Here is a 4,355-nt window from a genome sequence, read left to right as displayed (position 1 = left end):
AAAGTCCGTGTTACACACATGCTGGGACATGGAGCCACAGACGCCTCAGTTTGCAATCCTACCCATCAAGGCTGGAGAGATGGCTCAGAGGTCAAGAACCCTGACTGCTCTTCCAGAGGACCTGGGTCCCGTTCCCAGCACTAACATGGGGTATTACAACTTTCTATTATGACAGTTCTAGGGGATCTGATACCCATTTCTTGCCTCTGTGGATATTGCACATACATGGTGCATATACATATATGCAGACCAACACTCATATATGTAAAGTGAAACAAATCTTGTTTAAAAAGAAAAGAAAAATGTAAGTCATCGGTTAACAGCTCTAACCTCTCAAACCCGGTATGTTACTTACCCGGGCCTCTGTATCTTTGTTTGCAAAATGGAGATAGCGACCTATTTCAGGGGACAATTGTGCCTAACCAGTGACAGGTGCACCCTGAGATGTCTTTCACAGATGACAAACAGCAGCACCAGCCTTGATATGGGTTCTTTTTCTCCAGGAAGAAACACTGCCTTCTCCTTCCTCCTCTCCTCCACACAATTAAGCGCAGGGCGCAGTGGTATGTAGACCAACCTCAGTGAAGACGAATCTGCTGCTTGCTTGTGATGGTCCAGCATGGCCCAAGGTTTTGTTAGCTCAGACCCAGGACTGGGGACAGGAGCAGCAGAGCGAGATCCTGGGGCTTGAGACAGAGGGAGAGGTAAACAGAACTGCAGGATGAAAAGCAAACTGCGTTTAGAAAACAAACTCGGGCTAATGGCTGTAGGTGGTGTTAGTCATTCTGTTATGGAATGGAGGAATACATATGCATACTAATCAGAATTTATTTTGGCTGCTTCTTACTACACGTTGGGAAAAGGAAGAAGGATAAAAGATACTCTGCAAGTAGGAAGATCTCACTCTGCATGTCCGGGAAGCTGAGCCCTGGGCCTCAACGCGTCAAGACACATGTGCTAACTTCCTACAGGCCTTGGGATAGACTGGGTTGGCTGCCTGAATGGGGCGCTAAGAATGAAGGACTAGGTTCCAACTCCCAATCCATGGACTGTGGAAGGAGATCCCGGAGCCTGTAACTGTGTTCCAAGATCTGTGTGTGGGTGCACATGTATATGCAGGAATGCATGACGTGTGCGCCTGTGTGTGCAGTGACGACCAGAGGGCTGCCCTGCTATCATTCTTCAGAAACTGTCTGCCCTTCCTTCCTTCCTTCCTTCCTTCCTTCCTTCCTTCCTTCCTTCCTTCCTTCCTTCCTCCCTCCCTCCCTCCCTCCCTCCCTCCCTCCCTCCCTTTCTTCCTTCCTCCCTTCCTTCCTCCCTCCCTCCTGTCCCTCCTCCTCCATCATCTCCTCCTCCTCTTCTCCTTCTCTAGACAGAGTCCATCATTGGTCTGGAACTCTCCTAGTAGCCAGGGTTAGGCGCCAGCGAGCCCCGGGATCCACCCACCTTCACCTTCCCAACACTGTGATTACAAGCCTGTGTGCCCATGCCCTTATGCTTCGCTTTTTAAAATGCAGATTCTGTGGATTGAACTCAAGCACTTTGCTGGCTGAGTCATCTCCCCAGCCCCTGTGTGCCAGGCTACCTATTGCTCCTCTGGCCTACAGTTATTCTTCAGGCCTATGAGCTAAGGGAAACTCAGAGGAGGAGCATCGGAGCCTCTGGGACTCCGGGCTTCACTCCTTCACAGAGCAAACTTGAGGCTTGACAGTCCCCACCCCGGGATGCCACAGCCCTGGCATCTGTCCTCCTAGCTAACCTGAACCCCCACCACCACCACCACACACACACACACTGCATTTGGAGCCAACCTCCTCTCTTTTTTTCTACTCAGGGAGCCATAGGGACACTCCTCCATTCTGGCATTCCCCAGGGACCATCAAGGTCCAAGCCTGCCTCCCCTTTCAGCCTCCTCAGCAGCTGCCACTGGGATCTTGCTATGCCCCTGCCTCAGCTCCCTGGTCCTTGTGATCTTCTTTGAAAGACTTCAGACAAGACAGAGTGCTATGTAGAAGAGGGACATTGCTAGAGAATAGAGGAACGTATGCTCTCAGTGAGGAGTGTGGGCTGGGCTGTTGTGCTGATCTACATTTTAGGTAGGCTTTATATTATTTCTAAAGTCTCTGTAACAAAGCAACTTTTCCTGAGGGGCATTTCACCTTCAGGCGATTGACAGGTCAGTTTGGACTAACTCTCACTGAAGGGGGCAATGATAGATGTTTGTTCTTAATTAGAGAGTACCCTGGTGTGTGGTAAAATCATGAGGTTTTGGGCTTCTGAAGCCACATTTAGATAGTCACTTATTAGGGACCTTTGTTCAGGATGTCACTACTTCTCCCTGTTTCAGAGAAAGGACTAGGGTCTCATTCTTTGGATCAGCAATTCAAACCCTGCAGTAGCAGCCCAGGGAACGGTGCTTACAGCTCAGCCAGAGAGCCAAGGCTTGCAGACCACAGGGAGGAGCCCCGAGGAAAGCCAGGGCTGCTGGGAGCAGGTATGAGCCTGACCCTTCTCCTCTTTGGGCTTGGAGTCACACTGAAGAACGGAAGCAGCTTCAATGTCCAGCACGAAGCACAAGTGACCCTCCACCACCCAGAAATGTGGAGGTGTGCTTGGACACGCCCAAAGACACCAGCCACCCTCCCATCTTCCAAGGATACTAGACATCGCTTCGACACCTTCAACTCCTTTAAGGGAAGAGACTTGCTGTGTCTAACACTCCTCACAAAGCCGCAGTGAACTTCTAGGGCACCCAAGTCCAAGCCCCCAAATCACTTTATGCTGAGGTGAGCACAACTGAGTTATCCTCGAAAGGACTCCTGATCCAGGCCTGTCACAGTAGCTGCATGCCTTTGCTGAGCGGGGGGTGGGGGGACAGAACGGGGGGGGGGGCGGGGGGGACGGGGGACGGGGACACAGGGGACCTTCCTGTCAGGAGTGAAGTCCGCCTAGCTGTGCTCTGCCCCACACCCACACCCACCCCGCCCCACACCCACCTTCCTCCTGTATCATTTTCTTCCACACACACACCCCCTCTAACTCTGTTTCTGTGCTGTTCTGTCTGGCCCTGGCCCTGCCAGCTCTTCCACACTCTCGTCCTCTCCTGGAGGAGCCCAGTTACAAGGAACCGAGCCTTCTGCCCCACCCCCTCAGGGGAATTCAGAGATTAGCTCAGGCTGTATGCCCTCTTTGCACCCCATCCATTTTACAAGTTAATCTGTTCAATATCACTTTTTAAATGATTATGTTCATTATAATAATAATTATTAATTATGGCACTGTGCAAAACGGGTAAGCAAAGAGGAAGACTCTGCAGCTGCTCATTTCCTGCCCCTTCCCCTTCTTCCGGTCACATTCTCTGTTTCTATGCCTTCCCTTCCTCTCCCTCCCTTCCTCTATCCTGCTCCTCTTGCCTCTCTTTTTTGGAGTCAACTTCCTCTTCTCCAGGGCCAGCGCACCCCTACACCTTGCTCTGCATCCTAACTGTGCCCTTTCCCTCTCAGGCTCCCCAGAATCTTTACAGGGAAGGGCTGGTTCTCCAGGGTCTTTGTGGATTGCTAATTCCAGTTTCCTGAAATGCACCTGGGGGGGGGGTGTCCTGCACAGGAGACCTACCTGGGCTGCCTGCACCTCAGTAGGTATGCACCCAACTAGGTACCCAGATAGCAAGGGACTGGGTCTTTCGTACAGCTGTGTCCAGCTGAACCAATGTTGGACCACAGAGACACATCCACATGCCGCATGTGCCTCCCTGTGGGTAAGTGGGACAGGTGCACGGAACAAGTGAGCCATGAGGAGAGCAGAGATGAACTGAGGCATGCCCTCTACCCTTGGTGTTAGCATCTGGAGCAACAACGGGGACTCTCTAGTCCACTACCTCCACAGGGAAAGGTACATGCTGCACCCCTCTTCAGAGCCCAGAGAGCCATCACCTCGTCTTATCTTCCCTAGCAACTAGCGGCTAATAGCCCCCAAACCTCTGATGCGCGAGTCTAAGCCTACAGCCGTTGCAGAGAGAAGACTCCACTACCTACCACGTGCCTTAGAAATTCTGCTTTAATCTGGGGCCTCAGTTTCTTGCTATGTCACGTGTGTTGGGGCTGGCGAAGGAGGAGGACGTGCTGGGCGGTCCAACAAGCGCTTCCAGGTACCGTTCTTCTGGACAGTCTTGGAATGTTCAGTGAAAGTCTGTTGTGTGTGCATACACCCAGCGCGGGTTGCCGTGGATCCCTGGCTAAAGTGCCCCAGCTGGATCCTGAGTGGGCGCGATCCTCCCATCGCCACCCCCACCCGCAGCCCCGGGCCAGCGTGGTCGGGTTTTCCTCCGGCAGACCGCAGGCTGGCGGCTGTGTGCA

At 52.5% G+C, this 4,355-nt stretch overlaps 1 protein-coding gene across 2 annotated transcripts in view; it reads left to right on the top strand.

Moving 5' to 3' along the window:
- Window positions 1–4,337: 4,337 nt before the first annotated feature.
- The window catches only part of Lrfn2 (leucine rich repeat and fibronectin type III domain containing 2), a 168,104-nt gene continuing 168,086 nt past the window's right edge, over window positions 4,338–4,355 (top strand). Inside the window, exon 1 of one of the 2 annotated variants that reach the window (XM_076557590.1) lies at window positions 4,338–4,355. This exon is cut by the window's right edge and continues 1,105 nt beyond it. The gene's annotated coding sequence lies outside the window, so the exon portion shown is untranslated. The other variant, XM_042265798.2, reaches the window with a different exon arrangement.

Source organism: Peromyscus maniculatus, chromosome 21 (genome assembly GCF_049852395.1).
Source record: "Peromyscus maniculatus bairdii isolate BWxNUB_F1_BW_parent chromosome 21, HU_Pman_BW_mat_3.1, whole genome shotgun sequence".
NCBI classification, from domain to species: Eukaryota; Metazoa; Chordata; class Mammalia; order Rodentia; family Cricetidae; genus Peromyscus; species Peromyscus maniculatus.
Note: the sequence above shows the minus strand (reverse complement) of the source record. Positions and strands in the feature narration are given on the sequence as shown.